Source organism: Cervus elaphus, chromosome 4 (assembly GCF_910594005.1).
Source record: "Cervus elaphus chromosome 4, mCerEla1.1, whole genome shotgun sequence".
Taxonomy (NCBI): domain Eukaryota; kingdom Metazoa; phylum Chordata; class Mammalia; order Artiodactyla; family Cervidae; genus Cervus; species Cervus elaphus.
In genome coordinates, this window is record NC_057818.1 from 6,352,741 (window position 1) to 6,371,941 (window position 19,201).

Genomic DNA, 19,201 nt, shown 5'->3' on the forward strand with positions numbered 1-19,201 from the left:
TCTCTACACCCTCTCCAGCACTTGTCGTTTATGGATTTTTTGATGGTAGCCGTGTGTGAGGTGATATCTCATTGTCGTTTTGACTTGCATTTCCCTAATAATTAGCAACATTTAAATATCTTTTCATGTGCCTACTGGCCATCTGTATGTCTCCTTTGAAGAAATGTCTAGTTAGGTCTTCTGCCCATTTTTTGAGTGGGAGACCTTGAGTATTTACTTGCTCCTGTTTCTTCAGTCTGGGCTGGGCTCAGCTGGGTGGTTCTTTTGTCTTGTCTGGGATCCCTCCTGGGGCTGTGTCCCTTGTTGGCTCAGGTGAGGTGGGTGGGCCAGATGGCAGTTAATGTTAGCATTCTCTGGGCATACTGTGGATCTCCTCAACATGGATTTACAACCTCCAGTAGGAAAGACTGGGTTTTTTTTGTGTGTGTCTTTTTTTTGCTATGGTGAGCTCAGGCCAGCATTTCCAGAGACCAAGAGAGGATATTTCAAGGCATCTTGAGAACTGGGTGGCAGAATTCATATAGCGTCACTTCTACCACATCCTATAGTGCAAAGCAAATTTGAGGCTAAAGAATGAGGAACTAGAATCCTACTTTTGATGCGAAGCATTGCAAGATACTGTGACCATGCTTTCCCACTGACCACTAACATGCTGGGCAGACCCAAACTAGAGTCAGTTAAAGGTGACTCCGGAAAGGTGAAGTTTGAGCTCAGTCTTTAAGGATAAGATTTTATTAAGCAGAGCAGAGGTGAGCAGTGCGTGGCAGGGATAGATTGGAGGGCGTGACTGGACTGTCTGGAGGAGCTCACAGGATGGGTGCCAGAGTCAGGGGGGCCACTGCAGGGAAGGCACCCCAGGAGGGGAGCATCTCACATCTCAGCAATGCCCCACAATGCACTGGGATGCCTGTGGAGTGGTCCATCAATATCCATCCTATCTACTGAAGCATCAGATCGTGAAGGACCTTGTGTGATCCAGGTAGGAGCTCAGCAAGGTAACGTTTTCACCAGGAGACTTAGACCGTAAGTCTTGTTTGGGCTTCCCTAGTGGCTCAGCTGGTAAAGAACCTGCCTGCCATACAGGAGAGCCCACTTCAGAGCCCTGGGTTGGGAACATCCCCTGGAGAAGGGATAGGATACCCACCCCAATATTCATGGGCATCTCTGGTGGTTCAGACGGTAAAGGATCTTCCTGCCAGATCCTGTGGGAGACCTGGGTACAATCCATGGATTGGGAAGATCCCCTGGAGGGGGGCATGGCAACCCACTCCAGTACTCTTGCCTGGAGAATCCCATGGACAGAGGAGCCTGGTGGGCTACAGTCCACGGGGTCGCAAAGTGTCAGACGCGACTGAGTGACTAAACACAGAGTGAAGCAGCCTCAGAATCGTTTCACTCCTGTCGATTTGGTCGGAACTGTAATTACTAGTACCAGCTGTGTCTCCTAGTTCAATTGTGTCTTTGACTTCTGCTTCTTGTTTTGGTCGTGTTATTTCGCCTGAAGTCAGGACAGATGCTGTTTTCTTAGCTGGCCGCAAAAGCTCCATCTGGCTTCCTCGTGGACACTGACTCCAAGCACCACTGCGAAAGCACATGGACTTGAGCACATGAAGAGAGACGCCATCTAAAGCAACACACGTCTACTTACCGTTGTTTCTCCACAGGATCTGCCCCACGCCCCACCGTTTTTCTTTATTCAGTGGGGAGAAAGCATTGCTGAACAGGCAGCGAGACAGGGAGAACTGAATAACAATGAACTTTTTTAGCAAAGCCAAGAGAGAGGTGACTCAGATCACCGAAGGTCACGCGATAGCCAAATGATCCAAACCACTGAGGGTGGATTGCAAACAATTTCCTCACATTTTTGGTTGCACTGTGAGCGGGAACAAAAGCATGGTTTAAAATTAAAGCCCAAGTTCTCTGTTTTGAATGAATCCTTCCGTCATTTGGAGGTGGGCTGGCAACCAGCTAGCCTTTATGCTCAGAAAGCCTTGTGAAAATCAAGCAGAGACACGTTCTAGAAGCAATGGCAGGCACACCAAATGTCTTCCGCTTCCTACACATCCGCCTTTGTTCTTTCCAACCCGAAGGTGCATCTTTCGAAACAGAAACCAAGACTCCAGCCTAAGCCAGGACTCCAGACTTTCTTAACAGTTATCAGTTGGAATTTATGTTGTTTGGTCAACCTTCAGGCTGGCAAAAACTTTTCCTTTGTTTTGCTTTAGGGGAGAAACAGAGGCTCTTAGAGGTGGCAGGAATAAAAACTTGATGATTCAAGGCATTTTATGTTGGATTAGCTAGACTCTATAAAGTGATGTGCTCTGAGCCCCGAGTTGCCTGTGTTTTGCTAAGATAGGAAGGATTCCCTCAGGGACGGACAGGCCTGGGGTTAATTATGCTGCAGGCTGAATTCATCCTAAATCTTTTTCTTTCTTTCTTTCTTTTTTAACCAACAAAGACAAATTACCTCATATGTTTTAAAAGGCCCTAAAAAAATTAGGTGAGTGAATCTAACATCCAGCCAACACATGAACCCAGAGTCAGCGCATGGCAGCCTGCCAGAGAGACTCCTCGGTGTTGGTTTGTGTAGCCGGGGGTGAGAAGAGGCAGTCATCGCTGGGCACACCGCTCACGCGGACTTTACATCCCCGTATCTTCGCCGCAGTCATGCAGGGGGGGCGGTGTACATTACCTTCGTGTGTGAGCCAGGAAACTGGGGGCCTCGGAATCACGGGTGCAAAAGGGCCTGGGTCTTGGCAGCAGTAGAGATGCCGACATAAAGAACAGGCCCGTGGACACACCGGGGGAGGGAGAGGGCGGGATAGTGAGAGTAGCTTGGAAACATACACATTATCACACGTAAAATAGACAGCCAGTGGGGATTTGCTGAATGAGGCAGAGAGCTCAGCCTGGTGCTTGGTGAGAACCTAGGGGGCTGGGATGAGGTGGGGGGAGGCCCAGGGGGAGGGCACACATGTATCCTTATGACCGACTCACCCTGATGTGTGGCAGAAACCAATGCAACTCTGTAAAGCAATGATCCTCCAGTTAAAAATAAACAAATAAAAAGAGCCTGGGTCTTGCAGACATGCAGCTCCAAGCCCCAGTTCTGTTTCCACCAGTCATCTGCTGCAAGCTTGACATTGAGCAGATTTTAAAATCTTGCTGATCCTCAGTCTCCTCATCTTTATAATATAATGGAGATAATAATACCAACCTCCCAGGCTTGTGCCAGCAAGACATCGTTCACCTTACACACTCAGACACAACACGTGCAACTCAAAGGTGATTCCTCTGTCCAGTGCTTGATAAGCAGTGGACCCTGGGATCAAACTGTTTACGTTCAAACTCTAGATCAGCTGTCTACCAAAGGTCATAAATTGAAGAACTGGTTTAACTTTTCTGTGCTACGTTTTCTTATTTGGAAAACGTGGGCGATTATAACAGCTGTCCCCCTGGTTTGCTGTGACGCCTAAAGCCTTTCATGGTAGGGAGAGCCCATAGTCAGCACTCAGGTGATGTCGATGATAGTAGTGATCCTCTTATCCCTGGGATGATCCGTCCAGGGTCACACAGCGTGTAAGGTCCAGAGCCCCGGTCCAGTCACAGGAATTCTAGCTTTAGCTGTAAGGTTTTGCTAATGTGAGACAGGAACACAGAATTAAGGGCAAGGAAGGGAAACAATTTGAAATCCCACGGGATGGGGTTTCTGTGGTGGTAGAAAAGACTTGAGCAACTTTCAAGAGACAATGGAAGTGTGGGAGGGCTGGGCTAATGCGTTCCTTATGGGCAAGATGGGACCTCTTGGGCTTTGATTAGGGAAGCTCAGAAATGAAGTCATCCAGCAAGACCCATGTCACCTCTCTAGTCTGTGCACAAACTGTGCTGTTGGTCATAGACTGAGCCGTGGAGCTCTTGGGTCTGGGATATGATCTTCAGCTCAAGTTTGGGAGAGGGGTCTCTGCTATGGTCAGAGGGAAACCATCGTTGCTTTATTTTTCCTCCCTTTGTCCCTGTCACTTCCTCTTGTGGAAAAGTATCTGGGGAGGTCATTTATAGCTGCAGTGAAGCAGCGTCTTACCCGGTATCACTCACCCACTCACTCTGGGTGTGCTTCCACTCACGTGAGAGTTACGCAGTCCCGCCCACCTCCTTGCGACCCCATGGACTGTGGCCCGCCAGGCTCCTCTGTCCATGCGAGTCTCCTGGTGAAGATGCTGGAGTGGGTTGCCATTTCCTTCTCCAGGGGATCTTCCCGACCCAGGGACTGAACTCCGGCCGCTTGCATTGCAAGCAGATTCTTTACTGTTTGAGCCACGAGGGAGCCCTCTGCCTGAAGTCAAGTGGTCAATAGAGCAGGTTTCAATGTCGTTACCTGTAAAACTGGTGGTAAGAGTACCTATTCTTTAAGGCTGTGTTCAAGACCATCTGTATAAGGTAATGTGGATAAAACACTTAGCTCTTACTGGTTAGTCATTGACTTTCTACTAATTTTTTAAAATATATATATATATTTTAAAAGTCTTCATTTAACTGGCTACAAAATTGCTTCTGTTTTGTGTTTTGGTTTTTTGGCCACAAGGCGCGTGGGAGCTTAGCTCCTCAATCAGGAGCATGCACCTCCTGCTTTGGAAAGTAAACTCTTAGCCAGGAGAGCACCAGGGAAGCTCCAGCTTACTACTCAGTGAAAACCCTGTTAGAAGTGCATTACAGACACGGCAGCAAGAACAGGCTTGGTCTCTCTGGTTCTCACCCAAAGGCTCAGGTTTGAGTCCTGACTCCACTGTGGTTGCTGTTCCGTTAAGTCGTGTCTGACTCTTTGTGACAAGGACCGCAGCATGCCAGGCCTCCCTGTCCTTCACTCCCTCCCAGAGCCTACTCAAATTCATGTCCACTGAGTCGGTGATGCCATCCAACCCTCTCATCCTCTGTCGTCCCCTTCTCCTCCTGCCTTCAATCTTTCTCAGCGTCAGGGTCTTTTCCAATGAGTTGGCTCTTGGCATCAGGTGGCCAAAGTATTGGAGCTTCAGCTTCAGCATCAGTCCTTCCAATGAACACCCAGGACTGATCTCCTTTATGATGGACTGGTTGGATCTCCTTGCAGTCCAAGCGACTCTCAAGAGTCTTCTCCAACACCACAGTTCAAAAGCATCAATTCTTCAGGACTCAGCCGTCCTTATGGTCCAACTCTCACATCTGTACATGACCACTGGAAAAACCATAGCCTTGACTAGATGGACCTTTGTCAGCAAAGTGATGTCTCTGCTTTTTAATACACTGTCTAGGTTTATCATAGCTTTTCTTCCAAGGAGCAAGTGTCTTTTGATTTCGTGGCTATAGTCACTGTCCTCATTGATTTTGAAGCCCAAGAAAATAAACTCTGTCACTGTTTCCGTCTTTCCCGATCTATTTGCTATGAAGTGATGGGACAAGATGCCATGATCTTAGTTTTTTGAATGTTGAGTTTAAAGCCAGCTTTTTCAGTCTCCTCTTTCACCTTCATCAAGAGGCTTTTTAGTTCCTCTTTGCTTTCTGCCATTAGAGTCGTATCATCAGCCTCTCTGAGGTTATTGATATTTCTCCCAGCAACCTTGATTCCAGCTTGTGATTCTGACTAGTGTGACCTGTTCCAAGTCACTTTTCTTCTCTGCTTTTTTTTTTCTCATCTGTAAAATTAGCATATTGGAAAAGGTCAACATTGAAAGGTTATTTCCTAAGAAACATTAGTCTCATGAGATTGTCCTTAGAATGAAAAGGGGTTTGGTGGACATATAAGATTGAGGAGGTTTATTTTGAAACTTTTTATTTTGTGTTGGGGTGTAGCTGATTAACACTGCTGGGACAGTTTCCGGTGAACAGTGCAGGGACTTGACCATTCGTATACACGTATCTCTTCTCCCACATTTGGGGGAGTCTGTACCTTAGACTTCTCTCCTAGAAATCATCAGTACACACTACCATAGTAACCCCCCTGCAGTGAAGGAGTCCTGCAATAAAGAATCCTGTCAGATTGGAAGTAAACTGAGGTTCCCCCAAGCCACTTGATCACAGGACCCCTCTATATAAAAGCAGATCACTTTCCTGTGGATTATTCTGGGACATACTGAACTGGGTAATCTCCTAAGAGCCTTATCAGCTGTGACCATCTTTTCCCTCTACCAGCAACACCTACATCTGGTGTCTGTTTCTTGAGTTTCAGCATCAGGTGCAAGGGGGATGCTCTCCTTCTTGCTAGAGGTCTCATGTGTCAATCCCAAACCATGCGGCATGGATGACTGACAGGTCTGTATTCACACGGAGCTGCACGGGTAAGACACACACCCCTCAGCGTGTGTACAAATGTACGGTGAAAACACGAACAGTCTAAAAATGTGTTTCTCAGCTGCCAGACTGTTTGGTTTTTATTTTTAAAAAATTCTTTGCACCGTTCCTGGGGCAGCCTTTTCTTTTGAATTGTGTCATTTTCTCACCCAGATGGAAGGAAAAGCTTGGACCTGGGAGTCTTTCACTGCTTTCTGAATAGCTGAGACCAGACTAGTGATGGTCTGGAAACTGTAAGGCTCAGATTCCAATTCTGCCATGCCAGACTCACTTTGGAGCAAGTCACCTGTCCAGTCAAAGCTGGCATCTCTTTGTTACAAGATGGAGGGAGCTGAGCTTGATTGGTCCATGTGTTCTTGCATGAGATGGGGTTTCTTCTAGAGAAATGTCATCTGAAGGCAACTTTTGGGTCCAGTTTGTCCCGTCTGATCCTGTGTGGATTGCAGTAACCTCCCTGCACCAATAAGGAATAGCAGGGCATAGGAGCAGCTCAAGTCCCTCTGGCCCTGGTATTTAGTTTTTATTTCAGAGCTGTTACAGAAGAACAGTAGATTCCCAATGCTGTGTTAGCCTCAGGAGCACAGCACGCTGAGTCATTTATGAGACACATGCTGTGTTCTCTGTCTGACCCTTTGTGACCCCATGGACTGTAGCCCGTCAGGCTCCTCTGTCGCTGGGATTTTTCTGGCAAGAATACTGGAGTGGGTTGTCATGCCCTTCTCCAGGGGACCTTCCCAACCTAGGGATGGAAACTTCGTCTCCTGTGTCTCCTGCATTGCAGCCAGATTCTTTACCACTGAACCCCAGGGAAGCCCATACAGATATATACCCACTTTTTAAAAGATTCTTTTCCCATGTAGGTCATTCCTCCAACTCTTTGAAAAGGGGCTTCACTTCACCTGGTTTGTGTCAATGCCGGCGTGATGTCATCTTCATTCTTGGGGAAAATGTTCTTTCTATTGGGACAGCCTGTGTCCAGTAGATCAATAGCCCAGATGGTAGTAGGGCTTTGGGTGGTTCTTCTGCTTTTTTATATTGTAACAAAAGAAATCCTAATGCAAACCCTAATTTAGGTTATGGGAAGGATTTTGTTTAATCCACAAAAGCAATGAGAACCAGACCGGGGCCTGCAAGGAGGGCCAGACACAAAGGCTTAGGTTAAGGCAGCAGGATCAGCTTCAATTCTGAGGTTAAAGATTGCTCTCTCTTTTGTGGCTCAGGCAGGCTCTTGACATCACTTAGGCATAATTGACTTGGGGGGAACCGAATCCTGTGAATGTGCACGCTGGCTTCTGTTTCCCCTAAACTGCAGTTTCAAACAGTGAGCTCAAATTCCCTGAACTACAGCACAGAGCTCCTCTCCCCAGAAGAGGTCTGAAGTGTTGATTCTGAGGTTGATTGGTTGACACACTAGAGAAGACTTCCGTGGGAAAGACGGAAGGCAGGAAGAGAAGGGGGCAGAAGAGGGTGAGATGGCTGGATGGCATCACCGACTCCATGGACATGAATCTGAGCAGACCCCGGGAGGTGTGGAGGATGGGGGAGCCTGGCTTGCTGCAGTCCATGGGGTCGCAAGGAGTCGGACACGGCTGAGCCACTGGACAATAGCAGCAACTGTGCCCCTCTCCCTGCCCCATGGCAACCAGCTAACTAAGCCCTGGTCGGGGCTTGTCTGGCTGCCGCAGTAACTTCCGGTGATGAGGGCGTCTTCATGCACTTGCTGGTGGAGGAGCATCAGAGATCTGGGCTGCCTCTGGGTGGTTGGTGACTTCACCACCCGGGGACCGTGGACCAGACCCTTCACTCCTTCTGGCCCTGCTAACCGTCCTTTCCTGGGCAGCGGGGTACAGAACCCCTGCCATGAGCCCCCTATGGATGGGACAGCTGTGTTGGGACCTCCTCCTTCTCCCCCCATCTGCTCTATACTATCTGTGGAGCATCGTGACTTTGTCTCACTCTGCCTTGCTCTCTGGCATCTCGGAGACTTGGCAAGAGCCTCCCCCTCTTCTGACAACATCCTTCCTCTCTTGCTTATTGAAATGTACTCTTTCTTCCAGGCTCAGATCAGGTATTTTCACCCTAGGTAGTTTTTCTTGATGTTCCAGGCTAGATTTCCCTTCTCTGTGTTCCCCTTGGACACCCCGTATTTACATTTATCGTAGCACTTAGGAAACCCCAAGTTTCCACCCCCAAGATGCCCACAGACCTGTGACTTTTCTACAATCATTTCCAGCATAACCCTTAGGATGGTTAATGTTATTCTGTGAGAATAACACTTCAGTATTCTTGCCTGGAAAATTCCACGGACAGGGGAGCCTGGCAGGCTACAATCCATGGGGTTGCAAAGAGCTGGACACGACTGAACTCTCACATATGCATATTATAGTTGGTGAACAGAAGTGAAGAATACATCTTGTTTTTTTAATTTTTAATATATTTTTTTAACACCAAAAGCATTTTGTTTTGGGGTAGACCCGATTGACAATGTTGTGATAGCTGCAGGTGAAGAGTGAAGAGACTCAGCCATGAGAACACATCTTGTTTTTATACACCAGTAGTGGAGAAGTTCTTTCCAGTGAGTGAAGGAAAAAAATCTCGGTTTCTCATGAGCTAGGATAATGGACACATTCTACTTCACTTCACCTCTTCATTCTGATGATGTGTATGGTAACAGTGTAATGTTTTTGGTTTTATTATTCTCAGAGTATAATTGCTTTACAATCTTGTGTTAGTTTCTTCTGAACAACAACAAGTGAACCAGCCACATGTGCACACATATCCCTTCCCTCTCGGACCTCCCTTCCCCACCAGCCCTCCCCGAGAGGTGTCCGACGACCACCGAACTCAGTTCCCTGGGCTGGGCCGCAGGTGCCCTCCCGCGATCCACTCCACACATGGTGGTGCAGATAGGTCAGACCTTATCTCCCAACTGTGCAATCTGAAAGAGGGAAAATGGAATCCCAGAGAGTTTAACTGATGCTGTTAGTTGGATCCTTTGGGAAGGAGACACGGAGATGGAATTAGTAGTTCAAGTGGTTTTGTGTGTGTGTGTGTGTGTGTGTGTGTGTGTGTGGTCTGGGGGGTGGTGCAGGGGCTTTGACAAAGTGTGGGCCAGTTCACCAGGGAGCTGCAGTGCAATGATTGCCCGTCAGGGATGTCCCACGTTGAGCAGAAGCGGTCCTCCCCCAGCCTCCCCGCTGCGCTCAGAGGCTGGTGTGAAGAATGAGGGCCATCCCGCTTGAAAGTTCTCTCCTGTCTGTGCTCCTGCCATGCTGAATTCAGATGTCCGAACAAAGCCGTAATTTGAAAGTGGGTCATTCTGATTTTAAAGTCCTTTTTTTTTACTACACTATACTTCTGAAATTTAAGGAACCTCTTATTACATATCCTGAAATAAAGTTTCAAAAATCTATTGGTTGACCAACATCCACACAATACCAGCCACAAATACGACACTCGAGTTTAAGCATCCATGTGAAACAAAAGAGACAGGTGACCTGCTTGTTCACAGTCTTGCTTCTGTGTCTTGGCAGGACCTACAGGGATTGCATAATACACTGAATGGTTAAAAGTTATTAAAACTCCAGATGATTGAACTTACTGATTAAGCAACTGTGTGGACATCCAGAGCACTTAGCAGGCCTCTCTTGGTGGCCAAGTGTTGCAGCCCTGGGCGGGAAAGGCAGGGGACTGAACCAAAGCTGGGATGCTTCTTGTGCTTCCCTGACGAGGGCTTGTCCAAGCCAAGTCCTGGTTAGCCATGACCTCATCTTCATCATAGGCATCACAGGACTGCAGCCTTCCTGCTACCTCTTTGCAGGCCCACGAGGGCCATCAGAGTGAGGGGAATGTGAGCTGTTACGGCGTGAGCTCTCGGGAGCACTCAGAAAACCACACATCGATTCAAAGCCTCATCTTTCAATCCAGTGCTTCAAAACAGCTGCAGAGTTAGATGTGGGCTTAGAGTGAAATGGGTTCTGCTTTCCCTCAGAAGGTCCTATTGTTCAGTCTGGGGAAGTCAGGTCTAGAAACGGTAGGCATGGCAAAGTCTCCACCACTCTGCTTCTCAGACCCCAACCTAGAGTTACTGAGTCCCTTTGGGCTCAGAGGCCATTACTTTTATCACTGATCTGTTTGAGCTCATCTCAAGCGTCCCAGGTAGCCTTAGTGGTAAAGAACCTGCCTACCAATGCAGGAGACGTAAGAGACATGGGTTTGATCCCTGGGTCAGGAAGATCCCCTGGAAGAGAGCATGGCAACCCACTCCAGAATTCTTGCCTGGAGAATCCCCAGGGACAGAGGAGCCTGTCAGGCTACAGTCCATAGGGTCGCAAAGAGTTAGACATGACTGAAGTGACTTAGCACGCACAAACACAAGAGAACAAGCAGGCTAACAGCAGGTCCTAGAGTCTTGAACACCATCCAAGTCTACACTGATCTTAAGAGTTCTAGTCCCCAGGTCACCAGTTGTTCAGTGGGAGAGACAAGTCTAAAACCCAGCCCAGTAGTCCACTAGAATTGGACTCTTCAAATAGGGAGTCAGGGCTCTTCAAAGCAACCTGTTGGCAGCGGACTCAACTGGTGGTGAGCTTCCCATCACTGGAGGTAATCAAGCAGATGTAAGGAGGTTATCAACAAAGTAGGCTGTAGATAAGAGTTGTGAAGAGGGAAGGAGGTGGCAATCTGTCAGTTCGCTTGCAACTCCTCTGGAAGTCAAACTCTCATAAAGGTAGACACAGACAATCCAGTAGGAAAAAAAATCATTGCAAGAATTCAAGGTTAATATCATAGCTGCTATCACCTTTCATCAGCTCATGCTCTGGTGCCTAGGCATTTATTCTTCTTCTTTTCTTTTTATCATCTTTTGGCTACACTGCACAGCATGTGGGATCTTAGTTCCTTAACCAGGGATGGAACCCACGTGCCCTGCATTGGAAGTGCAGTCTTTTTTTAAAAAATGTTATTGGGGTGTAGTTGATTTACAGTGTTGTAATAGTTTCCCTGGTGGCTCAGCTGGTAAAGAATCCGTCTGCAATGCAGGAGACCTGGGTTCAATCCCTGGGTTGGGAAGATCCCCTGGAGGAGGGCATGGCAACCCACTCTAGTGTTCTTGCTTGGAGAATCCCATGGACAGAGGAGCCTGGCAGGCTGCAGTCCACAGAGTCGTAAAGAGTTGGACACGACTGAGCAAGTAAGCAGAATGGTTTCAGGTATATAGAAAAGTGATTCAGTTATGCATACACATATATCCACTCTTCTTAAGATTCTTTTCCCATTACAGAGTGTTGAGTGGAGTTCTCTCTGCTGTACAGTAGACATTTATTTATCTACGGCCGTGCAGCATCTTCATTGCTACACAAACTTTCCTCTAGTTGTGGTGCATGGGCTTCTCATTGCGGCGGCTTCCGTGCTGTGAAACACAGGCTTAGTTGCCCCGAGGCATGTGAGATCCTCCCAGAGCAGGGGTCGAACTGGTGTCCCGTGCCTTGCAAGGGTGACTCTTAACCACTGGGCCACCAGAGAAGTCCCTAGGCATTTACTTTCTAACTCACAAATCTAGTTGCATTACTTCATTGCTAAAATCAACAACGGTTCCCTCTTAAATTTCCCTGTGGTCTACCCTGACTAGAAAATCTTTCCAATCAGATCATCCCCTTCACTTTTGGACTCCATCCCTCACCGTTCCCCGTCTTATCTTAGAGCATGACATAAACTTGGATGCCACCTAAATGAACTATCTATTACAGTGAAGCAAATTACACCCAAATAAAGTGACTCTCAGCAATAAACACATATTATCTCGCAGGAATTCAGAAGTGGTCAGCAGTGTGGTTCTGGTTTAAGATCTCTCATGAGGTTGCAGGAAAGAGGTCAGGCCGTCTCAGTAATCTGACGGCTGGGCTGGGGAATCAGCCTCCCAGCCGGCTCACTCACATGGTTTGGGTTATTAACAGGAAGCCTCAGCCTTCTCCATTGGGGTCTTCTCTATGGGCTGCTTGAGCATCCTTACAACATGGTCACAGACTTCCATCAGAGTGGGATATCCAGGAGGGACCAAGACCAACAAGACCATAGTTCACACGGTCTCGGAAACAGGGCTTCCCTGGCGGCTCAGCAGTACAGAACCTGCCTGCTGATTCAGGAGATGGAGGTGTGAACCCTGGGTTTGGAAGATCCCCCAGAGAAGGAAATGGCAACCCACTCCAGTATTCCTGCCTGGAGAACCCCATGGACAGAGGAATCTGGCGATTTACAGTCCACGGGGTTGCAAAAGAGTTGGACGTGACTTAGCCATTAAACAACAATAGCAACAAGCCTTGAAAAGACACAGTCATTTGGCAATAGCTTACAGGCTACCCAGGCTGCCTTTCCTCAGGGCAAGCGGGGACTGCAGAAGGGCATGAACAGCAGGTGGCAGAACGTGGGCTTTGCTGGGGGCGGCGGCCACACTCGTAACTGAAGGGCTGGTCCTTTCCGCTTTTCTCCTTTGCCTCTTCTCCACCTATTTCTCTTCCAGCCATCCTTCTGGAGATATCTCAGATCTCATCACCTTCATGGACTCTTTTCTGAATCCATTAAACAAAACCCCCAATTTTTCTTTTCTGTTTTCCCATAACTGCTGTATTATCTCTTATAAAAAGATGCACTTTATTGTAAAGTATTGTTTTCTCTCTCCACCAAGAGATATATAAAAGACAGAACCAAAAGGGATGTAAAAGAAAGGACCATTTCTTATCTAGTGTTTCTAATATTGAGTTACATTTTGGCAAGTAATGGATATTTATGGAATATGTCAATGAATTAGTAGTGTTTTCTTCATCTTATCATCTCTAACTTACTTTTGGGGGCCAAAATTAATACTAATGAAGGAAAGTACGAAATGGTATCTAATACACAGTAAAAGGCACCAAATATTGTTTTTAAAATGCAAACGCTAAACCTAAGTGAAGTGAAAGTTGCTCAGTCGTGTCCAACTCTTTGTGACCCCATGGACTACATAGTCCATGGAATTCTCCAGGCCAGAATACTGGAGTGGGTAGCCTTTCCCTTCTCCAGGGGATCTTCCCAACCCGGGGATTGAACTCAGGTCCCCCACATTGCAGGCAGATTCTTTACCAGCTGAGCCACAAGGGAAGCCCAAACCTAAGTGTAGTTTTAATAGGAAACAACTTTCTATAGGGAAAAGTTGAGGTAAAATGAAAATTAACTGTTATAGCAGGAAAAAGCCTTTTAAGTTATAGTGTCCAAGTTTGTCCTTTTGCTCATGGGAAAAGTTGAGGCCAGATTTTTCATGGCAGAAACTAGAGAAGAGGGTTAACTAAGCTTGATAAAAAGAGAATTAAATCACTTGAGTAGATTTGGTTTTTATTCCTTCATTCTTTTCATGCCAAAAATCTCTAATTTCATCCCATAAGTTATCCTTAAAGAAGAGAAACAGAGTGAATTAAACTGAATGAGTCAAAATGGACAGTTAAAACATATATGAACTCCAAAACATTAAGAGAAGACTCAAGGGTTTGGTACCCACCTTAGGTAGAGAAAAGCTCTTAAAAAAAAGAAAGAACAAAAAATCTTGGAGTTGTCCTCATTTGCCTCTCCTTTGAGCCCCAGTATTCTCTGTTCTCAATGTAAAATCCTAACTTCCAGAGTGGGGTGGTTTTTCTCTGGAGAAAGAAAAATGAATGTAATGGCAGAGGCTTGCTAAATAAGTGCTGAAGATCCATATTCAACAATAAGACTGACTTTTTGAAGTAGGGCATCAGGGAATTGGAAAGAGGACAGAGAGAGAACACTAAGTTTTCAAGTTTAATCTTAAATTTAAGCTGTAATTTTCCTCCTCATTTATGTCCCTGTCTCATTCCTCTGTGGTGTTCACCATCCAAGAGTGGTTTCAATAGCTCTCGTTGTCAAAAGAGTTTTGCCAATGTCGATGTGAGTTTTCAGATGTTCCTGGGTGAGGAGAAGGAAAGTAGGTGTTTGTGGAGCTAGTGAACTGTAGTGCCCTGTGATATCAAGTGTACTAATAGCCCGTAGGCAGGGCATTTGCTGCTGGCTTCCTAGCAAGAATGACATACCTCTGAAAAGGCTTTGACATGAGTTTTCCAACAAGCTCCCTGAGGACCTCTTTCTCCCATCCTCACTGTGTCCCGTGTCCCCAGAGCAACCAATACTCAGCTCAGATGTTTCCAATCTTTGCTTGTTGAACCCACCCGGGGCAGATAAATAAATTTTTTCGTGAGTTGCACTTTCAGGCCACTTACACAATAGGCTGAAGTCATTCTTAGATTTTCAGTGAGAATGGAAACCATCATAAAATTACAGAAGATTCAAGGGCTTGGAAGAGCCCTTAAATGACTCATCTACAGTGTTGTTGGAATTAGATTAATGGTTCCAAGTCCCACCAAATATAAAAATAACCTGGGGAACTTGCAGCTCTATCCAAAATTAGTGGAATCAGAATCTCTGGAGGTGAGGCATGGGCATGACCTTTTTTACATTCTCTCCACCTTACTGCAATGTACATCCAGGGTTGAGAATCACAAGAGCTAATGATATCCTGGGTTCCAGAGGGTATGAAAATAAATTAAGTTCATGGAGAGAATTAATGCAGAGTAAAACCTAAACCCTAGATTTTCTGGCTTCCAGTGTGGTCTTCCTTTCAATGCACTATTTTAATATACTTAGTAATTAGCATTTATTAATGTCTGTTTAATTCAGGGAATTGAGACAGTAAATATTAAGAACTCTTTCTTAAACTAATGAAACTCAGGGCTTCAGCATACTCAGTCACTAGAATATTGGATTCCATTACTTACAGTTGAGCGTTGGGCTGAATTTATTATTTTTTCAGAGGCAGCAGAGCACTTAGGAAGCATGTTGGACTGCAAGTGAGGTCAACAGTTGCTAGTGTTGGTCTTGCTACTTCCTGGTTTTTCAGTGACAATTGCTCCATGTGTAGATGTATTTTTGATGTTTTTGTGTGGGGAGGTGAACTCTGTGTCCACTGACTTAGCCACCTTGATCTCTTTTCACCAGGTCAAATTTGTTGTGTTTCTCTACTGTCAACAAACTATCTGAAAAAGAAATTGAAAAAAAAATTCTATTCACAGTACTGTCAAAAGCAATAAAATACTTTAGTCAGTTCAGTTCAGTTCAAACACTCAGTAGTGTCTGACTCTTTGCAACCCCATGGACTGTACCAAGCCAGGCCTCCCTGTCCATCACCAACTCCCAGAGCTTATCCAAATTCATGTCCATTGAGTCGGTGATGCCATCCAACCATCTCATCCTCTGTCATCCCCTTCTCCTCCTGCCTTCAATCTTCCTTAGCATCAGGGTCTTTTCTAATGAGTCGGTTCTTTACATCAGGTGGCCAAAGTATCAGAGTTTCAGCTTCAACATCAGTTCTTCCAATGAACACCCAGGACTGATTTCCTTTAGGATGGACTGGTTGGATCTCCTTGCTGTCCAAGGACTCTCAAGAATTTTCTCCAATACCACAGTTCAAAAGAATCAATTCTTCAGCGTTCAGCTTTCTTTATAGTCCAACTCTCACATCCACACATGACTACTGGAAAAACCATAGCTTTGACTAGATTGACCTTTGTTGGCAAAGCAATGTTTCTGCTTTTTAATATGCTGTCTAGATTGGTCATAACTTTTCCTCCAAGGAGCAAAGGTCTTTTAATTTCATGGCTGTAGTCACCATCTGCAGTGATTTTGGAGCCCCCTAAAATAAAGTCTGTCACTGTTTCCACTGTTTCCCCACCTATTTGCTATGAAGTGATGGGACCAGATGCCATGATCTTAGTTTTCTGAATGTTGAGTTTTAAGCCAACTTTTTCACTCTCCTCTTTCACCTTCATCAAGAGGCTCTTTAATTTTTCTTCACTTTCTGTCATAAAGGTGGTGTCATCTGCATATCTGAGGTTATTGATATTTCTCCTGGAAATCTTGATTCCAGCTTGTGCTTCATCCAGTCTAACATTTCTCATGATGTACTCTGCATATAAATTAAATAAGCAGGGTGACAATATACAGCCTTGACATACTTCTTTCACAATTTTGAACCAGTCTGTTGTTTCATGTCCAGTTCTAACTGTTGCTTCTTGACCTGCATACAGTGATCAAGACCATCCCCAAGAAAAAGAAATGCAAAAAGGCAAAATGGTTGTCTGAGGAGGTCTTACAAATAGCTATGAAAAGAAGAGAAGCGACAGGCAAAGGAGAAAAGGAAAGATATACCCATTTGGAGGCAGAGTTCCAAAGAATAGCAAGGAGAGATAAGAAAGTCTTCCTCAGTGATCAATGCAAAGAAATAGAGGAAAACAACAGAATGGGAAAGACTAGAGATCTCTTCACGAAAATTAGAGATACCAAGGGAAATTTTCATGCAAAGATGGGCTCAATAAAGGACAGAAATGGTATGGGCCTAACAGAAGCAGAAGATATTAAGAAGAGGTGGCAAGAATACACGGAAGAACTGTACAAAAAAAGATCTTCACAGCCCAGATAATCACAATGGTGTGATCACTCACCTAGAGCCAGACATCCTGGAATGTGAAGTCAACTGGGTCTTAGGAAGCATCACTATGAACCAAGCTAGTGGAGGTGAATAAAATACTTAGAAATGAATTAAGCCAAGGATGTAAAAGACCTGTGTATTGAAAACTGTAAGACACTGATCAAATAAATTGAAGATACAAATAGAAAGATATCCCATGTTCATGGATTGGAAGAATTAATATTGTTAAACATGTTTATGCTACACAGAGTAATCTACGGATTCACTGCAATCCCTATCCAAACTCCAATGGCACATTTTCCCCTGTAGAAATAGAAAAAAAAATTTAATATTCATATGGAACCAAAACCCCCCCAAAGAGTCAAACCAATCTTGAAAAAAAAAGCACAAAGCTGGAGTCATCAGTTTCTAACTTTAAAGCATATCACAAACTATCGTCATCTCAATGGTTCATGTTCAAGTTTGTTGCTTCTTCCTTTTGCCTTCTCAGATTTGCTTCTTAGCCCCTCTCATAAATTGCTTTTCATTTTGGTTAATGGACTTTTAAAATTCCAGAATTTGATTCTTTTTTTGTAATTTCTATATCTTTATTGACATTCTCTATTTGGAAATTGTTCTCTTAACCTTCACCCTTATGGTTTTCTTTAGTTCTTTAGGCATAATCTTTGATTTTTAAAAATATTTGAAATAGCTAACTTAAAGCATTTGTTTACTAAAGTGAATATCTGAGTTTCTTCACACAAGGGAAAGAAAGGAAAAGAAAAGAAACTTCCTCCTTTGCTATTAGCTTCTTCGTGCTTGTTTCTCCTCGACAATGTGCCCGTTTATGTTTACTTTCAAGATTGTCAGGCGATTGTTTTTCCTATTTCATCCAAAATTTGTCTGATTGAGAGTTAGTCTTGAGGTGACCTATCATCATCTTATAAGTGGAAACCATAGGGCAATTTTAAAACAGATCTTATTATTGCCTTGTTTTTTTTTTTTTAAACAACACTCCTCTCTTTTCTTCCCAGGCGGCGCTAGTGGTACAGAACCACCTGCAGTGCTTGAGACATGAGACGCAGGTTCCATCCCTGGCCCGGGGAAGATCCCTGGAGGAGGGCATGGCAACCCACTCCAGTATCCTTGCCTGCAAAATCCCATGGACAGAGGAGCGTGGCGGGCTCCATGGGCTTGCAAGGGTCAGACACGACTGAAGCGATTTAGCATGCATGCACCTCTCTTTCCTAAGTGGAAAGATTTTTATTACCTGAGACAGACTTGTATTCTAAACCCAAGTAATATCATGTTTTGCTCTTTGACCTTAAGAGAATTACTTACCTTTATCGAACCTCAATTTCCTCATCCTTAAAAGGGAGGAAGTGATGATAAGGGATTTCCTGTGAGAATTAGAGAATGCAGATACAGAGCCTGGGACAATATCTGGCACATGGTTGGGGCTTGGTAATTATCAACCCCCTTCTCTCTGTGCAGCAGTAAAGGCTTTGGAAAGGAGTTGAGCTGGTTGGTGATGATTACCTGGCTACTGCATTTGAAGGCTGTAAAACCAACATCTGAGTTATCTGAGTTGATAAGATTAACTCGATCACTGCTAAGTCTCCCTGCCACTTGGTACCAGGGAAACGGAGACACCTAACTCCTGCTCACCATCTTCCAAAGAGCAGGTTTTCACAGGGTGACTCTGAAAGACGCTTTGTGCTGGGAAACAACTCCCAGAGTGTGCCTTCCAGACAGACAGTGCGGTAAAGGAACACATTAATCTTCCCCCAAATCCTATTTCACGTCTTCCGGACCTTGCAGAGGGGAGATGGGTGAAAACAATTGATCCATTGAGAATCGCAGGCTGACCTCCAACTCAGCTCTCTACCTGGGTGAGTGGATTTGGACGGGGAACAAGTGCTTTGGCCTCAGCCAAGGTGGTTTCCTGCTCAGTTCAGTGACGAGATCTCGTTAGCAAGGCTGCCGCTGGAAAAGACGTTAGCAGTGCCCACCTGGTCAGGATTTAATTAATAATGACACAGGAACCAGCTTCCTCCCACTCTGAGAGAAGGAGGGGTTGGGCAGCCGGCCATCCGCAGGCTGCCAGCTCTCAGCAGCTGAGGGCCTCAGCTGGGCACTTGTGCCAGGAGGCGGGCAGGGAGGGTCAAACGGCTCTGGGCCTCATGAAATCTCAGTCGTAAGTAAACTTGGTTCTCAGGTTGTTTCCTGGAGAGCTCCAAAAACCATAAACTTGTCTTTTGCCCTTCAAATCTCCTTTGCTCTGGCAAGAGCATCTGTTGCCTTCTTTATACTGATTCTGTCTTCTTTTTCTTTTTTAAAATTTTACTGAGATATAGTTGACTTATCACGTGTTAA

General features: G+C 45.4%; 1 protein-coding gene and 1 long non-coding RNA gene across 3 annotated transcripts in view; one reads left to right on the forward strand and one right to left on the reverse strand.

Moving 5' to 3' along the window:
* The window catches only part of SYCE1L (synaptonemal complex central element protein 1 like), a 92,242-nt gene that overhangs the window by 54,513 nt on the left and 18,528 nt on the right, over window positions 1-19,201 (forward strand). The window lies entirely within an intron of this gene.
* On the reverse strand, window positions 13,847-15,339 carry LOC122691530. Of its 2 annotated transcripts, none has more exons than XR_006340431.1 (2): window positions 15,138-15,339; window positions 13,847-13,985 (listed from the first exon to the last, which is right to left on the reverse strand). It is a non-coding gene; the product is annotated as an uncharacterized LOC122691530 (long non-coding RNA). The 2 variants fall into 2 exon arrangements; XR_006340430.1 differs by having other exon boundaries at window positions 13,847-14,271.